General features: G+C 42.4%; 1 long non-coding RNA gene and 1 pseudogene across 1 annotated transcript; both read right to left on the bottom strand.

Annotated features, from left to right (window-relative positions):
* Positions 1–8,125: 8,125 nt before the first annotated feature.
* On the bottom strand, positions 8,126–9,903 carry LOC139581871 (interferon-induced protein with tetratricopeptide repeats 5-like; annotated as a pseudogene).
* An 845-nt stretch (positions 9,904–10,748) lies between these two features.
* On the bottom strand, positions 10,749–11,316 carry LOC139580909 (uncharacterized). The gene is made up of 2 exons (XR_011676119.1): positions 11,080–11,316; positions 10,749–10,985 (listed from the first exon to the last, which is right to left on the bottom strand). It is a non-coding gene; the product is annotated as an uncharacterized lncRNA (long non-coding RNA).
* Between the last annotated feature and the right edge of the window lie 6,189 nt (positions 11,317–17,505).

Raw genomic sequence — 17,505 nt, 5'->3', positions numbered from 1 at the left:
GTGCAGTAAAAGCCTATAAACCTAAAAGCACATATAGAATAAAATAATATAAATTTCACAACTATATCTTCAAATGACACAAACCATATTTCCACACAGAAACAAAACGCTTTCATAACCATCATAACTGCAAGGTCTTCATAAATACATCTGCAGAACTAATGTGAGACAAGGTGAAATCAAACAAATGTATCATAATTGAAAAGGCTCACTCACGGTTAAAAACGCTTTGTTTTATTTAAGCAAGGTTATATCCTCACATGGCCTCTCCTATCATTGCTATGCGGATGACACTCAACTACTTTTCTCCTTCCCGCCCTTCTGACACTCAGGTGGCGACACGCATCTCTGCGTGCCCGGCAGATATCTCAACTTGGATGTTGGCCCACCACATCAAGCTCAACCTCAACAAGACAGAACTGCTCTTCCTCCCGGGGCAAGGCCTGCCCGCGCAAAGACCTATCCATCACGGCTAACAACTCCACAGTGTCAACCTCCCAGAGCACAAAGAACCTTGGCGTGACCGTGGACAACACCGTGGACAACACCGTGGACAACACCCTATTATTCTCTGCAAACATCAAAGCAGTGACCCGCTCCTGCAGGTTCATGCTCGACAACATACACTACCAGTCAAAAGTTTTCGAACACCTTCTCATTCAAGGGTTTTTCTTTATTTTTACTATTTTCTACATTGTAGAATAATAGTGAAGCCATCAGAACTATGAAATAACACATTTTTCCCCCACCTTTATTTAACCAGGTAGGCCAGTTGAGAACAAGTTCTCATTTACAACTGCAACCTGGCCAAGATAAAGTGCAACACAAACAGAGTTACACATGGGATAAACAAGCGTACAGTCAATAACACAATAGAAGAAAAAAAAGGTCTATATACAGTGTGTGCAAATGGCGTGAGGAGGTAAGGCAATAAATAGGCCATAGTAGCGAAGTAATTACAATTTAGCAAATTAACACTGGAGTGATAGATGTGCAGATGATTTGCAAGTAGAAATACTGGTGTGCAAAAGAGCAGAAAAGTAAATAAAAACAATATGGGGATGAGGTAGGTAGATTGGATGGGCTATTTACAGATGGGCTATGTACAGCTGCAGTGATCGGTTAGCTGTTCAGATTTCTGATGTTTAAAGTTAGTGAGGGAAATATAAGTCTCCAACCTCAGTGATTTTTGCAATTCGTTCCAGTCAGTGGCAGCAGAGAACTGGAAGGAAAGGTGGCCAAAGAGGTGTTGGCTTTGGGGATGACCAGTAAGATATACCTGCTGGAGCGCGTGCTACGGGTGGGTGTTGTTATCGTGACCAGTGATCTGAGATAAGGCGGAGCTTTACCTAGCAAAGACATAGATGACCTGGAGCCAGTGGGTCTGGTGATGAATATGTAGCGAGGGACAGCCGACGAGAGCATACAGGTCGCAGTACTGGGTGGTATATGGGGTTTTGGTGACAAAATGGATGGCACTGTGATAGACTGCATCCAGTTTGCTGAGTAGATTGTTGGAGGCTATTTTGTAAATGACATCGCTGAAGTCGAGGATCAGTAGGATGGTCAGTTTTACGAGGGTAAGTTTGGCAGCGTGAGTGAAGGAGGCTTTGTTGCGAAATAGGAAGCCAATTCTAGATTTACATTTTGGATTGGAGATGTTTAATATGAGTCTGGAAGGAGAGTTTACAGTCTAGCCAGACACCTAGGTATTTGTAGTTGTCCACATATTCTAAATCAGAACCGTCCAGAGTAGTGATGCTAGTCGGGTGGGCGGGTGCGGGCAGCGGTTGAAAAGCATCCATTTAGTTTTACTAGCATTTAAGAGCAGTTGGAGGCCACAGAGGGAGTGTTGTATGGCATTGAAGCTTGTTTGGAGGTTTGTTAACACAGTGTCCAAAGAAGGGCCAGATGTATACAGAATGGTGTCGTCTGCGTAGAGGTGGATCAGGGAATCTGTGGGGTACCCTGTGGTACCCCCATAGAGACTGCCAGAGGTCTGGACAACAGGCCTTCCGATTTGACACACTGAACTCTATCTGAGAACTGTACTGTCTTATCGATGGCGGTTATGATATCGTTTAGTACCTTGAGCGTGGCTGAGGGTCACCCGTGACCAGCTCCGAAACCAGATTGCACAGCGGAGAAAGTATGGTGGGATTCGAAATGATCAGTGATCTGTTTATTAACTGGGCTTTCGAAGACTTTAGAAAGGCAGGGCAGGATGGATATAGGTCTGTAACAGCTTGGGTCTAGAGTGTAACCCCCTTTGAAGAGGGGGATGACCTCGGAAGCATTCCACTCTTTGGGGACCTCGGACGATACGAAAGAGAGGTTGAACAGACTGGTAATAGGGGTTGCAACAATGGCGGTGGATAATTTTAGAAAGAGAGGGTCCTGATTGTTTAGCCCAACTGATTTGTACAGATCCAGGTTTTGCAGCTCTTTCAGAACATCTGCTATCTGGATTTGGGTGAAGGAGAAGCTGGGGAGGCTTGGGCAAGTAGCTGCGGGCGGTGTGCAGCTGTTGGCCGGGGATGGGGTACCCAGGAGGAAAGCATGGCCAGCCGTAGAGAAATGCTTATTGAAATTCTCGATTATCGTAGATTTATCGGTGGTGACAGTGTTTTCTTTCCTCAGTGCAGCGGGCAGCAGGGAGGAGGTGCTCTTATTCTCCATGGACTTTACAGTGTCCCAAAACGTTTTGGAGTAATAGCTACAGGATGCAAATTTCTGTTTGAAAAAGCTAGCCTTTGCTTTCCTGACTGACTGCGTGTATTGGTTCCTAACTTCCCTGAAAAGTTGCATATCGCGGGGACTATTCGATGCTAACCCGCCACAGGATGTTTTTGTGCTGGTTGAGGGCAGTCAGGTCTGGAGTGAACCAAGGGCTATATCTTTTCTTAGTTGTACATTTTTTTAAAGGGGCATGCTTATTTAAGATGGTGATGGAAATTACTTTTAAAGAACGACCAGGCATTCTCTACTGACGGGATGAGGTCAATATCCTTCCAGGAAACCCGGGTCAGGTCAATTAGAAAGGCCTGCTCGCTGAAGTGTTTCATGGAGCGTATGACAGTGATGAGGGGTGGTCGTTTGACTGCGAAACCCATAGCAAATGCAGGCAATGAGGCAGTGATTGCTGAGATCATGATTGAAAACAGCAGAGGTCTATTTGGAGGGCAAGTTGGTCAGGATAATATCTATGAGGGTGCCCATGTTTGCATATTTAGGGTTGCACCTGGTAGGTTCCTTGATAATTTGTGTGAGATTGAGGGCATCTAGCTTAGATTGTAGGACTGCCAGGGTGTTAAGCATATCCCAGTTTAGGTCACCTAACAGAACGAACTCTGAAGATAGATGGGGTGGCAATCAATTCACATATGGTGTCCAGTGCACAGCTGGGAGCTGAGGGGGTCTATAACAGGCGGCAACAGTGAGGGACTTATTTCTGGAGAGATTAATTTTTAAAATTAGAAGATCGAACTGTTTGGGCATAGACCTGGAATGTATGACAGAACTTTGCAGGCTAACTCCTCCCCCTTTGGCAGTTCTATTTTGACGGAAAATGTTGTAGTTGGGGATGGAAATCTCAGAATTTTTGGTGGCTTTCCTAAACCAGGATTCAGACATGGCAAGGACATCAGGGTTGGCGGAGTGTGCAGTGAGTAAAACAAACTTAGGGAGGAGGCTCCTGATGAAACCGATGAAACCGAGGCTTTTACGGTTACAGAAGTCAACAAATGAGAGCGCCTGGGGACACGCAGGGCCTGGGTTAACCTCCACATCACCCGAGGAACAGAGGAGTTGTAGGATAAGGGTACGGCTAAAGGCTATCAAAACTGGTCATCTAGTGCGTTGGGGACAGAGAATAAAAGGAGCAGATTTCTGTGTGTGGTAGGATAGATTCAGGGCATAATGTACGGGTGTGGTAGGGTGCGGGTACAGTGGAGGTAAACCTAGGCATTGAGTGACGATAAGAGAGGTTGCATCTCTGGACGCACTAGTTATGCTGGCTGAGGTCACCGCAGGTGGGACAAAAGAACTATCTGAGGCATGTTTTGTGGGAATAGAGGCTCATATGGAATCATGTAGTAAGCAAAAAAGTGTTAAACAAATCAAAATATATTTTATATTTGAGATTCTTCAAATAGCCACCCTTTGCCTTGATGACAGCTTTGCACACTCTAGGCATTTTCTCAACCAGCTTCATGAGGTAGTCACCTGGAATGCATTTCAATTAACAAGTGTGCTTTATTAAAAGTTAATTTGTAGAATTTCTTTCCTTCTTAATGCGTTTGAGCCAATCAGTTGTGATGTGACAAGGTAGGGGGGTTATACAGAAGATAGCCCTATTTGGTAAAATTCCAAGTCCTTATTACGGCAACAACAGCTCAAATAAGCAAAGAGAAACAACAATCCATTACTTTAAGACATGAAGGTCAGTCAATACGGAAAATTTCCAGAACTTTGAAAATTTCTTCAAGTGCAGTCGTAAAAACCATCAAGCGCTATGATGAAACTGGCTCTCATGAGGACCACCACAGGAATGGAAGACCCAGAGTTACCTCTGCTACAGAAGATAAGTTCATTAGAGTTACCAGCCTCAGAAATTGCAGCCCAAATAAATGCTTCACAGAGTTCAAGTAACAGACACATCTCAACATCAACTGTTCCCCAGGCGCCGAAGACGTAGATGTCGATTAAGGCATCCCCCCACACCTCAAATCAAATGTATTTATAAAGCCCTTCTTACATCAGCTGATATCTCAAAGTGCTGTACAGAAACCCAGCCTAAAACCTCAAACAGCAAGCAATGCAGGTGTAGAAGCACGGTGGCTAGGATAAACTCCCTAGAAAGGCCAAAACCTAGGAAGATACCTAGAGAGGAACCAGGCTATGAGGGGTGGCCAGTCCTCTTCTGGCTGTGCCGGGTGGAGTTTATAACAGAACATGGCCACGATGTCCAAATGTTCATAAATTACCAGCATGGTCAAATAATAATAATCACAGTAGTTGTCGAGGGTGCAGCAAGTCAGCACCTCAGGAGTAAATGTCAGTTGGCTCTCTGATTCAGAGGGGTTGGGTTAAATGCGGAAGACACATTTCAGTTGAAGGCATACAGTTGTACAACTGTCTAGGTCTCCCCCCTTTCCCTGTTCAGAGGAGACCGTGTGAATTAGGCCTTCATGGTCGAAGGACACCAATAATACGAAGAGACTTGCTTGGGCCAAGAAACACGAGCAATGGACGTTAGACCGGTGGAAATTTGTCCTTTGGTCTGGTAGTCCAAATTGTAGATTTTTGGTTCCAACCGCCGTGTCTTTGTGAGAAGCGGTGTGGGGGAACGGATGATTTCAGCATGTATATTTCCCACCGTAAAGCATGGAGGAGGAGGTGTTATGGTGTGGGGGTGCTTTGCTGGTGACACTGTCTGTGATTTATTTAGAATTCAAGGCACACTTAACCAGCATGTCTACCACAGCATTTTGCAGCGATACGCCATCCCATCTGGTTTGGGCGTAGTGGGACTGTCATTTGTTTTTCAACAGGACAATGACACAACAACTCAAATAAAATTGTATTGGTCACATACACATGGTTAGCAGATGTTAATGGGAGTGTAGCGAAATGCTTGTGCTTCTAGTTCCGACAGTGCAGCAATATCTAACATGTAATATCTAACAATTCCACAACAAATACCTAACACACACAAATCTAAGTAAGGAATGGAATAAGAATATATAAATATAAATATATGGATGAGCAATGTCAATGCGGCATAGGCTACCTCCAGGCTGTGTAAGAGCTATTTTACCAAGAAGGAGAGTGATGGAGTGCTGCATCAGATGTCCTGGCCTCCACAATCCCTCGACCTCAACCAAATTGAGATGGTTTGGGATGAGTCAGACCGCAGAGTGAAGGAAAAGCAGCCAACAAGTGCTCAGCATATGTGGGAACTCCTTCAAGACTGTTGGAAAAGCATTCCAGGTGAAGCTGGTTGAGAGAACGCCAAGAGTGTGCAAAGCTGTCATCAAGGCAAAGGGTGGCTATTTCAAGAATCTCAAATATGTATTTTGCTTACTACATGATTCCATATGTATTATTTCATAGTTTTGATGTCTTCACTATTATTCTACAAAGTAGAAAAAAGTTAGAATAAAGAAAAACCCTTGAATGAGTAGGTTTTTTGACTGGTAGTGTCCTTAGAGTACAACCCTACCTCACACAGGATGCGGCGCAGGTCCTAATCCAGGCACTTGTCATCTCCAGTCTGGACTACTGCATCTTGCTGTTGGCTGAGCTCCCTGCTTGTGTCATCAAACTCCTGCATCTTCTCCAGAACGCATCAGCCCGCCTTGTTTTCAACCTTCCCAAGTTCTCTCATGTGACCCTGCTCCTCCGCACACTCCACTGGCTTCCAGTTGAAGCTCGCATCCACTACAAGACCATGGTACTTACCTACAGAACAGCAAGAGGAACTGCCCCTTCCTACCTTCAGGCTATGTTCAAACCCTACACCCCAACCCGAGCACTGCCACCTCAGGTCTCATGGACCTCCCGTAGGCAGCTCCCGCTCAGCGCAGTCCAAGATCTTCTATGTCCAGGCACCCCAACGGTGGAACTAGCTTCTCCCTAACGATAGGACAGCAGAGTCCCGTCGATCTTCTGAAAACATCTGAAACCCTACCTCTTCTAACAGTATCTTAAATAATCCCCCCCCCCCAAAAGCACTTAACCAGCACTTTAACTTGCACCCTTCTAGCTCTGACTGCTGATAGATACGTTGAGTAAAAATGTACTTTCTATGCCTGTGATATGTGGTTGTCCCATTTTGCTATCTTAGGATGGATGCACTAACTGTCAGTCGCTCTGGATAAGAGCATCTGCTATATGACTAAAACAAAAATAAATGTGAATGCTAAAATTCGGCCTTTGGTTGTCACTGGCCTAACAAAGAGAAGGGGCCCTTTAATATCCTTAGTTTTGCTTAGCATTGTTTTTTCAAATACCTAACATTCAACATGTTTTCTGTAGTAATGGTTTTACATCAATTATAAATCCTGCAGGTTGAAATATGCTGTCTTCCCAATTATTGTTTTACTGGTTCCATTTCTGTATTTTACCACTAGGTGGAGACAGTCAGCAGTACCCCTCACCCTGAGGACCAACATGTGTAGTCTACCACATACTATCTCATTAGCACCTCCAGCTGAAGAGTTTTCTCCCCAATTGTCAGCGGTGTAAAGTACTTCAGTAAAAAATACTTTAAAGTAATCCTTAGTTAATTTTTGGGGTATCTGTACTTTACTATTTATATTTGACTACTTTTACTTTTTCTTCACTACTTTCCTAAATAAAATTATATACTTTATACTCAATACATTTTCCCTGACACCCAAAAGTACTTGTTACATTTTGAATGTTTAGCAGGACAGAAAATTGTCCAATTTGCACATTTATCAAGAGAACGTCCCTGGTCATCCCTACTGCTTCTGATCTGGCGGACTCACTAAATTATGTCTGAGTGCTGGATTGTGACCCTGGCTATCCGTAAATAAAAAAATAAATAAAAATTGTGCAGTCTGGTTTCCTTAATATAAGGAATTTTTAATGATTCATACTTTCACTTTTGATACTTAAGTATATTTTAGCAACGACATTTACTTTTGATACTTAAGTATATTTAAAAGCTAATACTTTTAGATTTTTACTCAAGTAGTATTTTACTGGGTGTCTTTCACTTTTACTCAAGTAAAAGTCATTTTCTATTAAGGTATCTTTACTTTTACTCAAGTATGAGAATTGAGTACTTTTCCCACCACTGTATACGATGTTGTTCATTCCTTTTGTGTGATTATTCAGATGAAAACCATTGAAGGCCGAAGCTTTTATTTTTGAACCTTGCTTAATAAAACAAATATTTTGTTATGGTGTGCAAGTGTTGCGCATTTTCCTTTTCAATAAATACATTGGCTAGAATATATTTTTTTAAGCTATTATAAAACATATCATTCTCCACTCAGGGAGAATTTAAACTATGTCTAATAAAGTTGATGCATGCACCCTTGCAGGATTTATTACTAGATCACTTTGTAAATGACTGTTTTACTCTGGTATATTATTACTGCAGTGAGAGACGAAGCTCACAGGGCACAGAGAGGTATGTGTCATTCTCCATATCATACACCACAGCCATATCATACCACTCTATGGCCTGCTGTTTCTCCCCGTTATTTTATACACAACCCCCAGAATACCACAGGCCTTTTCATCTGTGGGGTCTTTGGAGAAAGGCTTCTCTGCGATCATCTTCAGTTTCTGGATACATCTCTTCTCTTCAGCAGTGTCCTTCTGCAGCTCCAAACCTTCTTTGTAGTGCTTGATGGCCAGAGGTTCACATTTGCTGTGATACTGGTGGAACTGGCCGTAGTACAGGTTGACCACTTGCAGAATGTCAGTCTTGTCTAAGACTTTCTTGAACAGTTCCTCTGCCTTGGCGGTGTCTTTATCCTCTCCGTAGTGAGGAGGACTTCAGTAAAGTAGACATCTTCAGATGATAAATGCACTTACGGAGTAGCTGCTGGATCTCGGCACCCTTTCCATGGAAGCTTCCACTCTACCATAGTACGATATTTTTCCTTTTGTAGCAGAAAGCCAATTGAGGATGTATTATGGCAGACTGGCTTGTACGCTTTCGTGCTCTTTTCAACAGATCAATGGACTTGCCAACGTGCTCCTGTTGGTCGGAGAAACTTCCCTACATATCGTGTCACATGCATGCAGTCTTGGGACATCTCCAGAGCTTTCTCCACTAGCTCCTCTGTCTCCCCAAATATTTTATAGGCAGCCAGTTTCAGGCCCAGTAGGACCACCAGGACTGCGTCTTGTGGGTTGATATCTAGGGCGCGTCTCAGCTGTTTGATAGCTGGCGAGTCAAAATTAGAGCGCTCTTGCTCTGCATAGCCTGCATTTTACTCACTCTCCTTGGGCTCCAGCTCCAGAGCACACTACAGCTTTGTCATAGTTGTTATAGGAGAACTTGAGGTAGGTCCAGCCTTTCTCCCCGATAGACCTCAGGGTACAAGACAGCTGTGGAACCAGTTGGAAACTTCTCCTTGATCTTCAGTTCTCTAAGTAGCTCTGGCACTTGATGTAATCACCCACATGGTAATATAACCAGGGGAGGTCTCCATAGGTGACACTGAGATGTTTCTCACAGTTCTCCCCATAGTGCTCTCTTGTGAGCTCTTCAGCCTTTAACAAATTAGCCACGGCCTCCTCTGGGTAACCCTTCAGGTATTTGATGTTGGCAAGAAAGCTGAATGACCCTGCAACCCCTGCCACTTTCCTTAGAGTTAAAAAAAAAAATGAACCTCTGACTCCTCTGAGTTGCCCGCTATGCAGTCTATACTTCAAAATTAAAATTCTTAAACCCTTTACCTTGTACCTATGTTTATCCTCTGTTGTTGCGTGCCTTTATTTGCTGAAATCTATACCTTTCAATAAAATGCTAATCAAAAAAGGTCTACAACCACTGACTGTTTCCTTGTTGAGATTCAATTGGCACATGCAGCAATGAGGAAAGTTGGTGGGTGTTTTCTATTAACGTTTTAAACAAAGAAAGGCACCCTACAACAGAGGTACATGGTAAGGGTTTAAGAATGTACTTTTTTAAAGTATCGACTGCATAGCGACTCAAGTTAATAAAAATTAAAAAATAGTCTGCAAGCAGCTTCACTTTGGAAGATATGCAGCGTTCAAACCAACTGGGAACTCCGGAATCTCCCACTTCAGTGCATTCAAAACAACTGGGATCTCTGGAAAATAAATTAGCTCCAACTGGGGAAAAAAAAGAAAAAGATTTTAACGGTCATCCAACTCAACTCAACTTTACGACATGAAGATCACTGAAGTGATAATTTCACCTTGTATTTTTCGAAGTTCCCAGTTGTTTTGAACGTGGCATTAGTCCAACAATTATGGTGCATTCAAGACAACTGAAAAAAAGTCAAATCATGACGTCAGTGATTCTCAGGTTGGAAAGTCGGAGCTCTAGAAAGATACCAGAATTGCCGACTTGGAAATCTGAGTTGGACGACCAATTCAATACCATTTGCCTAACCCTAACCCTAATGCAACGTTCACATGCTAGTCGGAACTATGAAATTCAGAAATGTCCAACTTGCTAATTGGTTGAACGAGGCATGTGTAGAACTACCACCAGTTAGCAAGTCGAAAGTTAAGAGTTTCCTAGTTACCACTACCAGGTTTGTGGCATTAATGTTGTTTCTTCTCAGCCAGTGAACAATTACCTCACGTAGAGTGACGAGTAACGTGCGCGTCCCCAGAGATATACATTATAACTGGAATAGGGTTTTGCACAATCTGGTCCTCAAAGCCTTGTTTACTGAGGACATGCTTTTAACTGTTTTCAAAGTAAATACCTATAGCCTTACTAGCTGTTCCATGCAGAAAATACAATTAAGGCTTCCTCCAAACTCCCAAACAGATTGATAACTTTGTTTGTCACAGCTCCAAACAGGCTTTTTTCCTTGTTCCAACTAATGATTGCCTCTTTAAGACAAGAGATTCGTGATCTCTCACTTTGACTTTAATTCTGATGCAAGCTTTAATTTATTAATGGCTTTGAAGAATTCCCAGGGAAGTTGCATCGTACATACAATACCTGTTAGGCGAAGCAGCACAGGGGAACCCAAGAGCAGACTCAGACCAGGAAACAGGGATGAATGAACCAAGATATTTATTGTAACACAGGGAGAGATGGAGTGCAGATCCGTGGAAGCTCGGATAAGTTGTAGGAAACCAGATGTGGAGGCTGAGGTTGGAGTGAGCTGGGTTGGGACAGAGTAAACGGGTCCAGAGGGGAATCCAAGGGAGTGATGGTGAGCTGAATCCAGAACAGGTTGGCAGGGTGGTGAGATGTGGAACAGGAAACAGGAACCAGAGTCAGAGCAGCAAAACTGCAGTGAGAGGATAAACAGCGTGAGGCAGTGAAACAGTCACAACAGGATACAGGATCTTAAATGATAACAAATAGTTAGACGCATGACTGACTGAACGGCGAATACGATCTGGCAGAGTGGAAGTGGTAGGACTGAGCATTTGTAGAGGTCTTGATTATGGAACGGGTTGCAGCTGGTGGGGATCCGCTCTGACTCCAGCACACCTGTCTCCAATCACACAATCACACACAAAGGGAGAGGGAGGGAGAGAGTGTACTGGGGGAGTGGCTGCAGGTCAAGGAGACACCGGATTAACACAAGAGGGCGTAGCAGGAGCAGATGTGACAGTACCCAAGTGGGGACATTTTCAGCCATTTGTCTATATGCATATCCCATCCGTTTTTTCACACGCAATTCTTAAATTAGGACCATGACTTCTATGACTTCACTTTTTCTGAAGATTTTCATTGAATGATGTCAGCCATGATAATATCTGTCTTCAAAAGCTGATAGTCAGCACTACAATTTCACTGTCACCAGAGACATGACCTATCCCCTTATATGTAGTCAACTCACTACACTTGTTAATATCTGTAATGAAGAATGTTTTATTTCGTTAAGGAATATATATTTTAAAAGTGAACAACTTCAAAATATTTTTGTTTCTTATTGTTCATTTTCGACTAAGTGGAAGGGAAACTCCGAGGGAGTTTGATGACTCGTTGCTGTCCCCAGTCCACCTGGCCGTGCTGCTGCTCCAGTTTCAACTGTTCTGCCTGCGGCTATGGAACCCTGACCTGTTCACCGGACGTGCTACCTGTCCCAGACCTGCTGTTTTCAACTCTCTAGAGACAGCAGGAGTGGTAGAGATACTCTTAATGATCGGCTATGAAAAGCCAACTGACATTTACTCCAGAGGTGCTGACTTGCTACACCCTCGACAACTACTGTGATTATTATTATTTGACCATGCTGGTCATTTATGAACATTTGAACATCTTGGCCATGTTCTGTTATAATCTCCACCCGGCACAGCCAGAAGAGGACTGGCCACGCCTGGTTCCTCTCTAGGTTTCTTCCTAGGTTTTGGCCTTTCTAGGGAGTTTTTCCTAGCCACCGTGCTTCTACACCTGCATTGCTTGCTGTTTGGGGTTTTAGGCTGGGTTTCTGTTCAGCACTTTGAGATATCAGCTGATGTAAGAAGGGCTTTATAAAGACATTTGATTTGATTTGATTAAGCATAATAGGTTGGAACCTTTGTCCTTTGTTACCATGCAGAGCTCAAACAAACATTCCTGATACCTTTGCTATGGTAAAAGTTCTTAATGAATACTGTCCAGAGCAGGTCCATAACGTCTTAACCAGAGATAAGGCTATAGTGGTAAAACAAGAATAATAATAATCAGCAACCCTTGATGGGTCATAGCATAAAACATCATCAATATCCAGGCCAATACTACAGGATTTTACTTTATGGGGAGTTTTTGAGTCAGTGTCCTTTAAAATGTTCCATAGTTTACGAGGCTGATGTAAGTTGTCACTAACACCGTCTATGTAATGTTGGTATTCAGATTTATCCATTTTGTATATTGCCTGTTTTCTACAGTTGAAACCATACCAAACACAACATATCATACTAAATGGAGTGTCTCTTTAGCACATAACGATATTATTATAATTTTTAGGACCTGGAAAAGGTTGTACCACAGATTATTTTCAGGAGGAACTGTGGTTACATACATAGGTAGAGATGGGTGAGTTGTGTGTGTATGCAGTGTGTTTGTGGGCGCTAAAAAGCAGGGGCAAAACAAACAAATGGCCATCGAGTTCAAACAGGCGTGACTGCGCCCTCACGTTTATCAATCTAATGATCGATTGACTCGCAGACGCACGCACGCACACACATACACGTTTCCCCCTGGTAATTTCAGACTATAGGCATTAACTCTTCTAACGGCTATGGTGCATTATGAGCGCAAACAAAATACTTTTTTGGCACTGTCACTGAATGCAAAGTGAACTAGGTTTGAGTCCCTGTCACTCTGCCCTTCGAATTCGCTATACAACGTTCTGCTGCGTAGCCTAGGCGAACACCTTGCAAAAAATCTGTGCATAATGAGAACTGAAAGAGATTTGCGTCAGTTCAAATCTGGTATCAGGACAAAATGTGATTCAGAGTCACCGAATATATTTTAAGTATTTTAATTAAACTCAAGCGATAAATGGTAAATGCAATTTTCGTATATACGAGTTCACTGTATCTCCGCGCAGGGTAGATCAGAGAACTGTGGAATGTACTTATATAGCAGTTCTTATACTATGACAGCTTTAGTTCCAACCCGTCCGTTGGCCTATCATAGTAGAGGCTGAGCGCGGTTTAAACTTTTGCTCCGCCTTTGCTGGCACTCGAACTTGTCCAAGTCCCTTAGTGCTCTCCTCTGTCCACATCTGGTTGTTGGGTAGATTGGCTCCGTCTTGTGTCTCCCCCTCGATTCTACACTCAAACAGTTCCTAATATGGTATTGATCAGTACTCTAACCTCCCTGGTTGGCCTAGAGAGATGCACCCCTCCCCTCTCCAGATTGACCACAGCTTTTATGGCCTGTGTTGGTCAGTCCTTACACACCTGCACACACACACACACATCTGTATTGTTTGTGTGTGTGTGTGTGTAACAAAACAATATTCCTCTTCAAACAATATGCTAGCAGGCTATAGTGCATAAACATAAATCCTAACAGAACTATTAACGACTTTATCCATGGTCCTTTACTAACGGTGGTATTTCCCCTTTATGGTAACTATCCTTCTAACAACTAGGCTAGTAGGCTAAGTGAGCACACCCAATAAAACAAATTATTTGGGGATCCTGGAGCCCAGGGCTATGCGTGTGTATGTCCCATGTCAAACTGTTCTCCAAATTCGCTACAACAACGCTATTTTACAGCACATTATAAACCTATAGCGCCCACTAGATTGAGTACCCTAATCTGTAAATGTATCGTATATTACAGTGGGAGAGTTAAATTATAGGACTATCCAATGGCTGCGGGAGGAATGAACAATGAAACAGGGGTTTTACGCAAGTGTCTGTGGGAGGAGAGGACCACTCCTGCATGTGCAAACCAGCTAATCTGAGGTGCTATTTAAACATATTCATGGTTGCAATCACCCTTTCTTGAAATATTATTGATCTAAATATAGCCCTATTAGATAGTGATGATAGGCTATATAGGCTCTAAAGAAACAATCACTAATCTGACATGACTTGGTTGGTAGCCTAACGTAATATCTAATTTCACTATCCATCTATCGGTCTTCAAGGATGGGAGGAATGAAGGATGCATATGTTATCCCAAAACATGGGCATCTTCTCCGTTCTACAGGCTATTTGTCAGAGTTATACCGTTTAGGCTACCGCTTGTTCACTTTATAGAGGCTAGTAGCTAAACCTGTTGGCTGTTAGATTAAAATAGTGGAACGTAAAATTACTGTCTCAGACGGGGCTTTATCCAAACCCCTGCCACCTTGCTCTGTGGCAAGGTCCATGACAGGGTTGAGGGGCAGCGCTTGGGTCCAGCAGGACGCGCAATCCTTCTCCGCGCAATCTGTAACCTACACTGAAAAGATAATACCATAGGCCTATGAGGCTACTTCATTGGAATTATAGCGTACATAAACACCATGCCATTACATACAAACTTGTTAGTTAACCTTTCGTTTAGACATATAGGCTGCTGGCCTGTTACTCTCTGACATATGCAATGCACGGTGTTAGCATACGCAGGGGATTGAGGATAAATAACATTGTTGCGAAATCGAAGGGCATCATGTCTGCACCCAACTCCATGTTTCTTCGCAGACTGACAAGTCAACATGGCGGTTAGAATGGTATTGCTTAGGGGATACGGTGTGTGTTTGAACGAGTTATTAGATCATTGGATTGATAAACGTGAGTGTGCAGTGACGCCTGTTTGATCGAGTGTGATAGACAGCAGAACGTTTTTTTGTTATATATTTTTTAGAGGGTAGATCAGCATTAATATTGCAGATAGATTGTGGCTTCTATCAATGTAATAGTCTTTATCATTTCCAATCCCCCATATATCTTTTTTGGTAAATATATATTTGTATATATATTTTCCTTTATTATTTTCCTCTAACACCAGTATATTTTACATTAATTGTCTGTGAGTGTGCAGTGACGCCTGTTTGAACGAGTTATTAGATCATTAGATTGATAAAGGTGAATGTGCAGTGACGCCTGTTTGATCGCGTGTATTAGATCATTAGATTGATGGCCATTTGTTTGTTTTGCCCTTACTTTTTACCGCCCACGAACACACACAACCGACCCGTCTCTACATGTGTATGTAACCACACGGACTTGGATGAAATACCTCTTCCAAGTCCGTGTGGTTCCTCCTGAAAATACCCAATTTGTGGCACACCCTCTACCAGGTCCTTATACTTATAATAATATGGCTATTATGTGCTACAAGTGCAAGGATTTCGTTGTTACTAAAGCAAATTCTAAAGTCTAGTTTCACCAGTCATCTAACTCAGGCATTTTAACCGTGGCGCGCCAAGCAACCAGGAGCCAGGGATGCATTAATCATTAATAACCGAAACTCCTACTTTAATCTTGAAACTGCGACTTTATTCTCAAAATGTCGACTTCATTCTCGAAATATTCCCACTTTATTCTCGAAATATTGTCACTTTATTCACGGCATTTAAATTTGACTTTATAAAAAGAAAATCTACTTTATTCTCGAAATCTTGACTTTATTGTCAAAGTATTCTAAGTTTTTAAAGTACTAACTGTGCAAATTTTTTTATCAGAGTACTTCCATCCATCAGCATGTATTAATTTGTGTTTTTCACTTGGCACGAATACTCTTCTTAGGCTATGCTTTCATTTTTTCTGAACATTTTATTTTCATATTATTGTTTTTGTTATATTTAGTCCCACCCTTCAGCTCCACTCAACCCCTCCCATCTATCTCTGAACACCATCCAGTTTTGATTTCTATTAGTCATATATTTTTCAACTGTGTTGTGATGTTTCCCAAAAGACTTGTACCTTTATATTCTCATAGTTTCTACAGATTGTGAATTAAAGATTAAATGTTTTGCTAAGGAGTATTATTATATTATTGATTGATTGACTATGACTTTTGAAATCACCCAGCAGTGCTATTTGCAGAGTTAGATCCTGGTAAATGTTGTAATTCTTTAGCCATTCTTGAACCTGCGACCAAAAACAAGCTACATATGGGCAGTACCAAAACAAGTGATCTAATGATTCTCTCTTCACAGCACATTCTGCAGAGCTGGGATGGTTGTATCCCCCATATATATATATAACATTCTATTGGGAGCAAGAATTGTATATAAAAATGTGTTTATTTGTATTTTACCCCCTTTTTCAATCTTGTCTCATCACTGCAACAGGCCCAGGAGAGGCGAAGGTCGAGCCATGCGTCCTCTGAAACATTACCCACCAAACCGTGCTTCTTGACACCCACCCGCTTAACCCAGAATCCAGCTGTGCCAATGTGTCACTGTTCAACTGATGACTGAAGTCAGCCTACAGGCACCCAGCCTGCCACAAGGAGTCACTAGAGCACAATGAGCCAAGTAAAGCACACCTGGCCAAACCCTCCCGTAACCCGGACAACGCTGTGCGAATTGTGCACCGCCCTATGGAACTCCTGGTCGTGGCCGGTTGTGACACAGCCTGGGATCAAACCCAGGTCTGTAGTGATGCCTCAAGCACTGCAATGCAGTGCCTTAGACCGCTGCGCCACTCGGGAGGCCATACAAATCTAAGTTGAATCCGGTGTTTTGTGTATCAGTTCATAAACCATCGAATCGGTACATTGAAAATCTCTTCCTAACTTTGCAATTTTACTGTCACATGAGCCATAGCCTAACTAACCCTTTATATGAAGCCTACTCACTACAATTGTTAAATGCCCAGTGCAGTAGAAACATGATTTTCCTGTGATTTATATATATTTCCACACAATGAGGTTGGAATAGTACTGTGAAATTGTGAAAATTAGTGTAAGACCTGTTTGGAAAGACTGCCTGAAATGCCTGTTTTGGTGGGAGTTTTGGCCTTCCATGGTGACATCACCATGCGGTAAATTAGTTAGTAGACCAATAAGAAAGAGCTCCAAACCTCTCTGCCAATAACAGATCATTTTCAGTTTTCCCCTCCCCACTCAAACCACTCCCAGACAGTCCTAGCATAATTCTTTCTTGAGAAATTGCTCTTTGCTATGAAGCAATTTTTGTTTATTTTTGACCATTTTAATTGAAAACAATCACAGTAAGGTACATAAATGTTACCCAGAAATGATTTGATATTGAGAGAAAAAACGGACAAAAACAGCTGCATTGGACCTTATATATCTGAAATTAAATTACTTTTAATTTTGTTATGGAATTATTCTTAAACAATGTAAAAATAAGTACATTTCTTATTGTTCCCTGTTATGTAAGTGGTAGGTAGACTCACTGTCTGTCA

Source organism: Salvelinus alpinus, chromosome 7 (assembly GCF_045679555.1).
Source record: "Salvelinus alpinus chromosome 7, SLU_Salpinus.1, whole genome shotgun sequence".
In the NCBI taxonomy this organism is placed as follows: domain Eukaryota; kingdom Metazoa; phylum Chordata; class Actinopteri; order Salmoniformes; family Salmonidae; genus Salvelinus; species Salvelinus alpinus.
The sequence above is the reverse complement of the archived record's forward strand: the minus strand, read 5'-3'. Positions and strand labels throughout refer to the sequence as shown.